This window comes from Lissotriton vulgaris, chromosome 10 (genome assembly GCF_964263255.1).
Source record: "Lissotriton vulgaris chromosome 10, aLisVul1.2, whole genome shotgun sequence".
In the NCBI taxonomy this organism is placed as follows: Eukaryota; Metazoa; Chordata; class Amphibia; order Caudata; family Salamandridae; genus Lissotriton; species Lissotriton vulgaris.
In genome coordinates, this window is record NC_141698.1 from 309,594,889 (window position 1) to 309,608,577 (window position 13,689).

Consider the following 13,689-nt stretch of genomic DNA (forward strand, 5'->3'; position numbering starts at 1 on the left):
GCAAGGGAGAGGAGCAGGGCATAGAGGGAGACAGAAGGCAGGGGGTGGTCTAAACCAGGGAACGTGTCAGAGGGGCTGTAGATAGACATTGTGGGAGGTGAGGCGGGATCTCTGAAGCGGAAGGGCTCAAAGGTAAATAGAACCATGCCTCATTAAGGAAAAATCGTAACTATTCTTTTTTTTTTTTTTTTTGACTAAAATACGTGTCCAGCTGCCTTAACAAGTCCAAAGCACGCTTTCCCCATGATCATAGGCAATGGCACTGCTCAGTCAGGTGAATGATGCTTTTTAAATAGATGTACAAAACACTCCCAGGTTAGAGGACGCCCCTCTGATGAATGCTGAGGGACAGCACACTTTGGGGTCTGACGCTTCACTGTAAAAGCTGTATCCCCCTCTTCTTGGCTGTAGTTTTGGCATCTTCTTTCAGTCATCACAGTGGTTGGCAAGTGTAGTTTGTATCTGGGACTTCTGCAAGACTAGCCGCATGTGTTGCCAGATGTGGGATAGTGTGGGCTACGGTTCAGCAAGGTCACATGATGTCAGCACGCTTGTCACGCACTTTGCTCCTAGATTTAGTCCGGGCTTTGAAAGCAGCAGAGTTGTACATATGCTTTTCCACTCGTGTGATCTTGCTGGCTTTGATAGCAGCTGCATCCAACACAAGAGGAGGACCCAGTTCCAAGATGTCTCGGAGGAGTTCATTATTCTGGAGATGATGTCGCACTCCCGAGCCCAGGACTTCTTTGAAGGCGTTGTATGTTCTCCTCCTAACCCAGCTATCTATGTACATACACTCCAGGCCAAACTTGATGGTCTCCTCGTGGCACTCTCCGTTCTCTATGAAGTGCAATACGTCTCTGAAAATAGAGCGTTGCTTGCGGCGGTCCAGTTTAGCCCGATACTTGTTGCTGTCCGTCGCCAGGGCTTTCAGCTTTGTACAAAGCAGGTCAGTGTCTTCATAGAAGAAATCCTCCTCCAGTTCTCTGGCCAGTTCAAACAGCAGCGCGATGGTCTCACCAACTACAATGCACAGGTTGACATTTTCACTGGACAGTACGCTGGGCAGCTTGGATAAGTGGTTTAGAAGGATCTTTTCCACTTGTGAATTGGGGCAGATTGTCAGCAGCAGGAACCATGAATGCAGGGCACTGCAGTGCAGTTGCTGTGTCTGAGGGTTGTGCTGCACAGTGTTGGGTGAAGTAGCATTCAAGTATGAAGAGCTGAAGATTCCCTCTACGCAAGTGAGGCATGTACCTAAATCCTCAACATCAGCTGCAACCAAGTAACAGCAATTGCTAGGGCAGAGGCACAGCTTTGCCGGGCGATTAGGCTGGCTGAGGCATCAGTGAGGATATTGATTAGAAGTGGCTTAAGACTCCGGAAAATTTCCTCCCCTTCAGGCCCAGAACCCATTTGAAGGCACAGCAGTGTAAGCACATTAGCAGCCAAAGACTGCTCCTCCCCTTTCCCTTTCTTCATACATCGCTCCAAAGCATCTGTGAGAGTGAGACACCATCTTCTTTCGGCGCCCTCTGAGCTCTACCCGCTCCCGCCCGCAGTTGCAAAGATCCCTGGAACCTACAGTCCCGCCTCCGCAAACGCCCCTTTCACGAGGGCGCTGCGGGACTATTCTCTCCGTCCCGCCCGCCCACTTCTACCGCTGCCCGCACCCCTCACCCCGCACCCTGCACCCAATCCCCGCACCAACCTACCTACGCTGCTGCTCGGCCAAAGCGTCTCCTCTTCTCCCGGGGCTCCCTCCGCACACGGGAGCCCCGTACCAGCCCACACTTCTCCTCAGGCCTGCATCACCCGGTCTCCCCCTCGGCACGGGAGACCGGTCCGGACATCGAAGGCTTCCCCCAGGCAGGGGGAAGCGGCTCCTCAGGCCTGCATCACCCGGTCTCCCCCTCGGAACGGGAGACCGGTCCGGACATCGAAGGCTTCCTCCAGGCAGGGGGAAGCGGAAACCACGTCCTCCCGGCCCCGCCCACAACCAGGCGGCGGCCATCTTCAGGCGGCTCGGGCCGCGGTGGTGATCTCGGGGGGCAAAACGAGGAGTGGGCACCCTCGAAATCGAAAAAATAAACACAAAAATGAAAGAGAGAAGCCCCCCAAGCCCCCCCAAGCCCCGCCCCAAAAAAAAAAATCGCGAAAAATCGCGGGGTGCGCGCACGCGTTCGCGCTTATAGATATATAATTGATTTCTCTTCTAATTTTCTCAGGAACCACTGGAGGGATTTACACAATTTTACCAAAAGCGTGATCTGCATACCAGACACTACCATTTTGACAAGTTTGGTGTAATTCCCTTCAGCGGTTCAAGCTGTAGCTGAGTCTAAAGGTCCTATGGAAATTAACATGGGGAAAACACGTTTTGGGACCCCCCTTTTTTCTCAGCCCCCACTTGACGAATCCCCCCAAACTTTCAGGGAAGGAGCGGAGCGGAGCGAGCCATCTTCTTTGAGAAATTTGCGAAGATTCATCAACCAGGGCCAAAGTTATTCCCAATAGAATGTTGGGGATTTCCTATGGGAAACCGTCCTAACTATATATACCTACTGGCGACCGCCAGTAGGTAATATATATATATATATATATATATATATATATATATATATATATATTCACTGAAAAAACCATAGGTTTCACACCAGTTATAGTTAGGAATTAGCATTTAAAAAACCTATTAAATTCACTGACAAAACCAGTTATAGTTAGCTGGAAATTTTACTGATATAAAACCAATGAAATTCCACGTTATAGTTAGTTGGACTCACTATAACTTGCGCGTGCAATGCACTGCTGATGACGTCACATATTACATCACTCATGACATGGTCAGTGACATCACTCATGACATCACTGATGACACCATCCAGTGAATATGTGTCTTTCTGAAAAATAAATATTAGTGAGTAATGTTTAAATATTTAAATATATATATTATTGTTTCACTTTGTTTATAAGTGGCTACATGTGTTGGTAAGTAGCTACATGCGTATGTATATGGGTTATTAGATGTTTCTCTTAGTATCAGTATGAGTGTCTATATGGTTTGGTGGGGGTATTACTTAGCACATAGATGCATGAGTGACTGACTCGCTGTTTGTATGTGTTTTGAAGACAGCATATGTGCAGGACTGTATGGATGGATGAGTGTGTATATGTGTTTGTTAGTGAGTGAATGACTGTCTCACTAGTGTCTTTATCAGTAACTACATATGTTTTAATCTAGTATATGTGAATATTGATGTATATAAGTGAGTATATGTGAGAGTAAGAGATTGTAAGAGTTCCTGTTTAAATAAGTATGTGTTTCTATAAGTGATTGTTTAAGAGAATAAATATGTGTAATTTTCAATACAAGTAAGGTGGAAGTGTGTGTATAACTCTATATTCAAATAAATGGATGTTCAATAGTTTATTTGCACGTGTGAGTATGTGTGTGAGTAACTTTTGGATGACTGTCGGTGTGTAACAGGATGTATAGGTGTATCACTTCATATGATAAGTGAGTATATGTATGAGTGACTATATAGAACTGTTGGTGAATGACTGGATGTGCATATAGATGGTGGAATTACTGAATTGCTTGTTGTAACTGATATGGGTATCTCCATTTTTTTTTAAATTTCAGTTTCTATTTTTGAATATGTGTTTCAAGGGTTACATTACACTGAAAGGAGGTCTGTCACTATGTCACAAGGATGGTGTCATCAGTGATGTCATGAGTGATGTCACTGACCATGTCATGAGTGATGTAATATGTGACGTCATCAGCAGTGCATTGCACGCGCAAGTTATAGTGAGTCCAACTAACTATAACGTGGAATTTCATTGGTTTTATATCAGTAAAATTTCCAGCTAACTATAACTGGTTTTGTCAGTGAATTTAATAGGTTTTTTAAATGCTAATTCCTAACTATAACTGGTGTGAAACCTATGGTTTTTTCAGTGAATTTCAAAGGTTTTTTAAATGCTAATTCCTAACTATAACTGGTGTGAAACCTGTGGTTTTTTCAGTGAATTTCAAAGGTTTTTTTAATGCTAATTCCTAACTATATAAGACCTGAAAGCCCACCAGGAATCTCCAGTATGCGCCAGGGGACTGCATTGCAGAGAGGTGTAATGAAGCCACAACCCTTTTTACACCTCTCTGCAACGCAGCCCCCGTGCATGTTTGAAGAGGGGAAACTAATTCCCCTTGCATACTGGGGGCCCCTGGGGGCCTATTAGCCCACCTGGAACCTCCAGTATGCGCCTGGGGCTGCATTGCAGAGGTGTAATGAGACTATGCCCCTTGTTACACCTCTCTGCAACGCAGCCCACTGCCGCGTTTGCAGAGGGGGAACTAATTCCCCTTGCATACTGGGGGTCCCTGGGGTCAACTAGTCCACCAGGAGCCTCCAGTATGCACGAGGGAGCTGCATTGCAGAGAAGTGTAATGAGGCCACACCCTTGTTACACCTCTCTGCAATGCAGGCCACTGGCGCCTTTGCAGAGGGGGGACTAATTCCCCTTGCATACTGGGGGTCCCTGGATCATATCTGCCCAAACACCGATATTCCGAACGATTGTAAATGACTTTTCTTGAGAAACATTTGGATTTGGATTATCATGTCCTATACTTTGGAATTTTTGAAAGACTGACTTTGAGGATGCTATAAATTACTCAAGTCTGCCCGAATTGTGTGGGTAAAATTGATACCTAGTCACTTTTAATAAGAATATACTTATGTCTCGTCTAACATTTGGAAGAAATATCTAGTTATATGACAACGGGATACCGACATAACTTGAAGGAAATAAGAACGCCCTGAAGAAGTTCTGTTGTACAGAACGAAACGTTTCGGCTGGCTGTGGTACATAAACTTAAGGAAAATAAAAGCATTTGAATATACACCAAGATTCAGCGCTTCAATAAGTACTCTAAGTGATATGATTTGATTGGACTCATTGTGAAAGTGGTGCTGTGCCAAACTTTGGAATATTCTCCACTACTCTCTACTACTTACTCTCTCCCACTCTCTACTACTCACTCTCTACTGCTCTCTACTACTCACTCTACTACTTACTCTCTACTACTCTCTACTACTCAGTCTCTACTACTCACTCTCTACTACTCTCTACTACTCACTCTACTATTCACTCTACTACTCTCTACTACTCACTCTGCTACTCTCTCTACTGCTCTCTACTACTCTCTACTACTCACTCTCTACTCTCTATTACTCACTCTCTACTCTCTACCTCTCTACCTCTCTACCTCTACACCTCTACCTCTCTACCTCTCTCTACACGCACACATATAGACATATATGCATATATATATGTGCATATGCATTTATATATATGTATGTGTATATATAAAAAAAACAACTAAACATTTTTTTTTCTAATCAGCTACTTTTAAAACTGTCATTCTTTTTCCCCATGGTACACTCCCCGGTACGCTTACCGGTGCGCGTACCGGGCGCTCACCCCGCGAAAATCAAAAATTTTTTTTTTTTTTTTTTTGCCCCGTGGGGCCCTTTTATGGCCCCCACATCAAACCTAGGGGGTCAAAGGGGGTCTACTCTGCCCCCTTATGGTCATTTCCCCCTTTGTTTTGGCCACCTCTTGTGTCTCGATCCTACCGAGACACAAGATGGCGGCCGCTCCGGACTGTTTAGAATGTTTACAGACACCCCAGAGCCAATCAGCTTTCTCCGCGCAAGTCGCGTGACGCGCCCGGTGCGCGTACCGGTGCGCTTACCGGAGCGCTGCTATAGATATATATATTTTTTTGAACCTTAATTACTCAAAATCCACTGGAGCACATATCTTGAGACATAGCAAAGGCACATCGGGCTACCAGTCCCTACAATTTTGCCAAGTTTGGTGGAAATCCATTCAGCCGTTCGGGCTAAAAGTGAAATCGACCGCCCTATGGAAATTAACATGGGGAAAACGCGTTTTGGGACCCCCCTTTTATCTCGGCCCCCGCTTGACGAATCCCCCCCAAACTTTCAGGGAAGGACCGGACCGCCATGAGACCATTTTCCTGAAAATTTCAGGCAGATTCGTCAACCGGCGCCAAAGTTATTCAAAATAGAATGTTGAGATTTAACATTGAAAATTATCCTAACTATAACTACCTACTGGCGACCGCCAGTAGGTAATATATATATATATATATATATATATATATATATATATATATATATATATATATATATATATATATATATATATATATATATATTATCTCTGCATGCGTAGGGTAGGGTACTTCATGGGCAGTGTGATTGCCTGGGGTAGAGGAGTCCTTATGATGTCTGCCCCTGGGGTACATCGGGTAACTACTACAGTTCTGGACAGGGTTATATGGGATTGGTTTAGATAGGGAAGGGCAGACGTAGTTGGACAGTTTGGTGCAGGGTCACAGGATTCTACTTCCTGGCAAGTTGCTGATCCTTTAGGTGAGGCAGCTGTTTTTGTCAGCCGAAAGTGAGTTATTCGGGGATTAATGGTGAAAATTGATGCAAATGCCTGTTACAGAGGTGCTTCACATGATTTTGGATGCAGGCCACAAAGACCTGATAAAAACTGGGGTGTTGTCACAGACATAGGTAGGGCGAAGAAGCCTAGGAGGTGGTGATCTGTGGGTAGTGGTCATAGTCTTGGCCTGCTCACTGCTTTGTGGAAGTGTGAGTAGTGAGGCAAGTAGAGGGAGCTATGGAGGGTGCACGAGGTGGCGCTGCTATGCCCCAACATGTTTCAGGGCTCTGCTCACCTGTAGGGGAGAGCGGGACGATGTAGCTGAATTGCAGTAGGGCAGCAAAGTGGCTCCGACAGACTCGACTGGTGTGAGGCATACCAGAAGAGCTAGAAGTGTGGCCCAACTTACTGAAAGCATGAGTACGGCTGATTGAAGAGGGGGCAAGGGAGATGTTCGGCAGGGCGCAAGATGGCAGTGTCCTTTCCTGGGTGATTAAGCATATTGTGGTGTTGCACCCAGCATGTGGCATGCCTGCTTGTAAAACAAGCACTGGCATAGTCTACAGGTCATGCACTTGGGACCTTATAAGATTGTTTTGATGCTTTACATTATCCTGGGTGGAAGCTTTAACACATTTATTAAGCCTATTAAAGAACTGCATTGAGAAGTTCTTATTTGATGTCTTATGTTGTACAATTAAACTGCAGGGTAGATAAAAATAATAATAGGGGAGCAAATTAAACTGGCACAGAACTGAATAGAAGGATTGGGATGGTATAAACACAGGGCAACAGCAGCTGGTATAACGTGGTCAAGAACTAAGTTCTTCTCTATACATACATGATAAATATGTGAATACATCCTTCTATGTGAGCGGAGTGGCATTTCAAATCAAATTGCATAGTAAAAACATATTACTTCAGTAACAAAGCAAATCGATGCACTTCAAGCAACAGCTAAACTCAAGTCTTGGTGACCTGCTTCGCTTCCTTCCGTTATGCGTGGTGTTGGCACAAAATAAAAATAATACAGGAGGACAAAATAACGCACAACATAGAAAAAACCGGGTGCCCTGCTAACACATATAGCGCTGCGCCTGTGCCTATTAAAGTATTGCGCATGACGGCCCGAAGGGCGCCATGCTGATAAAAAAAAATTAACAGAGGAAATAAAAAAAAAGACAAAAGAGGGCACCGTGCTACAACATATAATGTGGCACCTGTGCTCATTAAATTTATGTGCAGGGCGCTATGATCGTACCATGGCGAAAACAAGAAAAATTGTACTCCCAAAAAAACAGATTAGCAATGCAAGCGAAAGTTAACTGTAGTATGTCGGTGCTGCTCTTCGGGAAATGGAAGTGACGTATCACTATGTGAACCATTAAGGAAGCAGTCAAGAAGAGTGCCAATGTATTGAACAAATGGAAAGGCAGCAGGTGGGGGTAAGTCCTTTTCTGACTACACTAAGTCTTCAGGGATCGCATGCGCTGTCTAGGCTCAACTTAAAACTGGGTGTAAAGGCATTGAGCGCTCTTCCATTAAAAAGCAGAAGCAGACTAGCACAGTTGGCAATGAGGTAGCAAAGCAGAAAGGCCATGAGGGTGCGCAAATAAATATTAAGTGCACAGGCAGGGTAATTTATGAACTTGATCATTTATTTCAATGGGGACCAGTTTGTAAAGGGTTAGATAAATCATCATGAACAGCTGAAGTGGTGTTTGAAGGAGGGACAGGTCAAGTTGAGAGAGGAGCTCAAAGGGCAGGCAGAAGGTCAAAGAAGAGGGTTGCTGGGAGGGGGTAGCCAGGTATAGTAGGTAAATGGGATGGGTACCCGATGAGAGAGACAAAATAGATGAATGAGGGCAGTCGGTGGCTATGGTGGGGCCCACAAGATCCCAGAACCCCCAAGGTGGTTCAAATTGGGAGACTATGCAGTGACCAAGCTGGCAGTGGAGGTCAGAAAAAACATTTAGATTCAGGTTGAGCATAGTGGTGCTTTAGGGGTACCTTCACAAAGAGAGGGACCTGTCTGGGTGTCCCTGCTGACAACAAAGGGGATAAGATATCCACAGCATCTATGCTGCCAAAAGACATATATTGGTGTGTGTGAGAAAATGCCTCTTTTTTTTGGTCACTCCCTTTTTCTTATGCTGATGCTGCTGAATTTTTGACTCAGTTATGTAGGACGCTGTTCCGTTTTTCCGCAGGTGGTACTAACAGTCTTTTGTGCCACGCACCCTAAGGAGTCATAGTATTTTTTTAATTCACACCAGCATGTAAAGTAGTTTGTCTCCATGGTACGAAGGTGTTACAAGTATCCCCTTCCTTTAATTATATAATACAATGATAACAAAAATGTGCCTTCAATGTCAAGCAAAAGTTTAAATTATTGCTTCTTCCCTTTTCATAATAGAAGCCAACCGACTCAGGACGATTCTGGGATAGTTCTGTAAAGCTGCCACAATTATATATTAAATAAATATTAATCACAAAATGCTATGTGGAGTTTAAAAACACAAATACCAAATGGGACACAGTCAGCATTGTGTGCTCATTAGTCCTGGGGTCCTACCATAAGATCTTTTTTAGTTTTAAATAATGTTTACTGAATAAATAAACAGGTACCAGGTTCATAAATGACATACGATTTATACAATGAGAGTAAGCTAAAATACTAGGAATGCAGGAGAGGAACTATAAAATACATTCAGGTTAAAAAGAATGAAAGAAGGGTACCATCTAGATTATTATTTACCTATACAATTTTAAAATAAAAGTGAGAGAAGAAATAGGAAGGAAAAGGAGTAAGGAAAGGGAGAGGAAAGAACGAGCAATGGTTATTGAATAAGTGTTAGTGTAAAGAGTAGTATGTAGATCGAAAAGAAGTAAAAGTTAGCCAAAGTAAATCAGATTACATTTTTTGAGGTACAGATGAAGATGAAGCAATAGAGATTCTACGCTCGTCAACAATAAGATTCCACCATGTTAGCATTTCAAATTTTAGAATTATCTTTCCAGCAAGTAACAATAACTTTAAATGCAAGAACAATAAAAAGGTCAAACGATTTCAATTTCAACACTGTATCATGAAAATCATCTGATAAGGAACCAAGAAAAACATTGATAAGGGGATACAAAAATGAAAAATCATGGAACCTTTGGGCCAGACTAATTTTCCAAATTTTTGGACATTTGGACTATAGTTTATCAAATTACCTAATGTACCATTACAGGAAAGGCATGAGCAGCAGAGAGGTGATGATAAACGATTGATTTTATGTAGAAATGCTGGTGTCCTAACAGCTCGGTTTGTTGAAAAAATAGAGATTACATAATGTTAGCAGCTCTAGAGATGGAAAAGATTTATTGCCATAATTTATCCCATTTTTTAGATGAGAGAATAATAGAGATATCTGGTTCCCAAGGTAGTTCAATTGGAATTTAAATCTCACAGAAATAGAGGTGGATAAAAGTTTGTATATAAAGGAAGCTTTAGGGTTTGAATCAGGGGAGATGTTGTGTAAAGGGGTTAAAGGCGTAAAAGGGGTGATATCGGTAAGTACGTTTCGTTTTTGGTTGAAATGAAGGATTGAAGTGCCTGTGATTGTTGTGAACATTGAGAAAAACAAGAATAGGGTACATCATAACTATCTTACATTGTATTAAAGGGTACTACAGAATTATTGGATACAAGTTGGTGGACATAGAGAATATTCTTTTCTTTCCAATGTTTGAAATGGAAAAATTTATGGCAGAACTTAATAAATTTATTGTACCAAATAGAAGATGTAAGGAAGGCGTGATAGAATTCAGAGCCATCCGTAAATAGTTTGTGTAGTAAGTGCTGGGAGTATTTTAAAAATGGGATGTTTAGATATAAAGGTACAATTGGACATAAAACAAATATCATAACAAGAGAAGTCATGTAATACAGAATGTTCTAAATTAATCCAGGTAGCTATTGGAACATCTTGGAACTGTCTGTTGAGTGAATACACTTGTCTGATTAAAAGAGCAGAATGATACAATTGAAAATTAGGAAATCGTACACCACCTTCATTTTTTGATTTGACTAATTTAGTTAAATCAATACAGGCAGGATTGTTATTCCATAGAAATGTATTACACATAAAATTGAATTGATTAAAATCGAGTAGGAATAGAATAAGCGGTACAATCATAATTTTAATGGTATCTAATGTGTCCCACCAAGATAAATGTAGCTGGGACCTTGAGGAGAGTGAGTTTTGAATTTTAACATTCAAGGCATTTAGTTATGGGTAAGGGTTTGAGAGATGGTAGAGAAAAACCACACGCCAAGATATCTCATTTTAGATGGACACCATTGAGAGTTAGTATTAGAGAACATGAATTTTTAGCGTATTGAATTAAATGGTAAGAGTACACTTTTAGAGGTAGATCAGGATATCATCTGCATAAGCATATAGTTTAATTTTGAGGGGAATTGTGACGAAAACCAGTTATTGAGGAATTCTGTTGAATACGTTCAAGAATGGGTTTGAGACATACAAGGAATGAGATAGGAGAAAGGGGACAACATTGCTGTGTTCCTCTGTGTAGGTTAAAATAAGGGGATAAGGAACCGTTAACAGGTACACATGTATGGGGATCATTATCTCAATATTTAAATAATGAAATAAATTTGGGGCGGAATCCAAACCACTGAAGAGTTTAAACTTGAATTGCCAATTTATGCGATCAAAGGCTTTTTCAGCATCAAGGGATAGTGCAGCTAAACGATCAGTATAATATTTCCCCAAAGTGAGAATATTAGAAAACATTCTAGCATTATCTGAGGAGAGCCTACCTTTGACAAAGCCAGACTGATCGGGTTTAATGAGTAGGGGAATAACTCCTTCCAGACTAGAGGCAAGAATGTTTCCGAAAATTTTGCAATCATAATTAATTAATGAGATTGGGTGGTAATTTTGACAAAGGGAAAGATATTTATCAGGTTAAGGGAGGGTAACAATAAGAGCATCAAGAAAGGAACCTTCGGGCTTAGAATGTGATAGAAAGGAGATGAAGAGCTCAAATAAATGTGGAGAAAAAATAGATGAAAAAGAGGATATAAGCTCAATAGAGAAGCCATCAGGACCAGGAGCTTTAGCTATTTTTAAGGATTGAATTGCATCTGAAATCTCTTGAAGAGTTATATCCTTTTCTAGGAGGTCCATGGCATCCGGAATAGGGCATGGGGAGGGAAGTCCATCAAAGAATGACTGAGCATCTTTATCAGCGGGATGTGTGTCTTACATATATAATGGTAATAAGTCTGAAATTACTCAACAATGTCTGAATCAGACTGTAATAGGGTATTAGTAAGGGTATTACGAATGGGGCTAATGGTTTTCTTTACTGATTTGACTTTTAAATAATTAGCCAACATTCTACCCGCTTTATTTTGCCTCCATGGAATTTAGATTTTATTTTAAGTAGAATGTTACAGGCATCAATTGCAGCCAATTTGTTTAGGTCGGATTTAGCCTTGATTAAGTCATGGAGGTGAACAGGGGATTTGGAAGTATAATAAGCCTGTTCAAGGGTCTTAATATGACTGAGGGAGGAGAGTTACTGGGACTTCAATAACTTTTTTCTTTCTAGCAGTGTAAGCGATGGTAAAAGTTCTGAACGGGACTTTGAAGGCATCGCAGTTGTTGTGCCAAGAAGTGCCACTTGATTTATTAAATTGAAAAAAATCCTGTATAAAGGAAGTAGCATTTAAAATATATGTCTGATCAGATAATAGGGAGTTATTAAATCTCCGTCTAGCCTATTTGGAAGTGGCAAGAGACAAATCAAGAGAGACTGGGGCATGGTCAGAAACAAAAGTGGAGCCAATCTCAGAGGATTGGAGTGAGGGATGTAAAGATTATGAAATTAAAACATAATCAGTACGAGACATAGTGTGGTGAACATTAGAATGGGATGTAAATTCGTAATTATCAGGATTACCAGTCGTCCAAACATCATAGAGTGGATGAGAGGAAATAGCAGATTGGAACAGTATATGAGATTTATCTGGTTTAAATTTGCAATCAGATTTCCTGTCAGAAAAGGGGTCGAACCAATTATTAAAATCTCCAGCAACAATAACATTGGGGTAAGAAATTGTAGATAATTTTAGTTTGATACTGTGCCAAAAATCTGGGTCAGATTTAACCGGCCTCTAGATGTTAAAGAAGGTGACAAGTTTATTATATGTCACGGCGTGGAGTATTACCCACCTTCCACTCATATCATTTTTAGTTGATATAATTTGCATTTTCAAAGATTTATGACAGAGGATGGCAACACCACCTTCACGATTAGCAGCTGGGGAAAAAACAACCTGGTCCACTCACTGACGCTTAAGTTTGAGAGATTCAACATCATTACAGTGCAAAAAAGCAATCTGACAATCAAGTGTTGATAAATGAGAAAGTAACTTTTGACGCTTAACAGGGTTACCCAGACCACAAACGTTACATGTTACAACATTAAACATATTAATGTTTAAGAGACAAGGGGATAATCACAATGATGATGAACTGCAAAAAACAACAATGAAGAGAAAAGTCATTGGTCATAATAGTCAGGCAGCATGATAAAATGATTAAGAACATACGGAAACAAATAAAATATATAATCAAACAAATATAGCGAGTGGGAAAGGGAAGAAATGAAGAAGGGGAATGAAAAAGAGGATACAGAAACAGAGGAAAGGAAAAGAGAAGAAAAGAAGAACAAGGACAGATCAAGGACAGAAAGCCAGATTTGTAATGTAAATAGGAAAAAACAAGAACCAGGCATGTCAGCACTCAAGGACAAGAGAGACAACTGAAAAAGATGGAATTGAAGAAGATGAGAACAATATAGAGAGTAAGACAATATAGGATATAAAGAAAGTAAGATAATATACAGTGAGATAATTAGATCATATAAGCCAACATGAAAACATAAAAAACGGCAAAGACTTTAACAGGAAGTAATAATGAATTGTGAAGCATTAACAGTCTAACAATTTTAGAAACATTGAGCATATTTAAGAACACTGAACATTTGTGTCCATATGTAATCTAGTAATAGAATGCAAAAACTGTTTTAGTTTAAGATGATATTCAAATGAACGGGATACGCCTTCATAGGCGATTTTACAAAGACAAGGATTCAAGATGCCATAACGGATGTTCATAGACC

The 13,689-nt window shown here is 41.2% G+C and overlaps 1 pseudogene; it reads right to left on the reverse strand.

Annotated features, from left to right (window-relative positions):
- Positions 1-279: 279 nt before the first annotated feature.
- On the reverse strand, positions 280-1,542 carry LOC147685169 (interferon-related developmental regulator 2 pseudogene; annotated as a pseudogene).
- Positions 1,543-13,689: the final 12,147 nt, after the last annotated feature.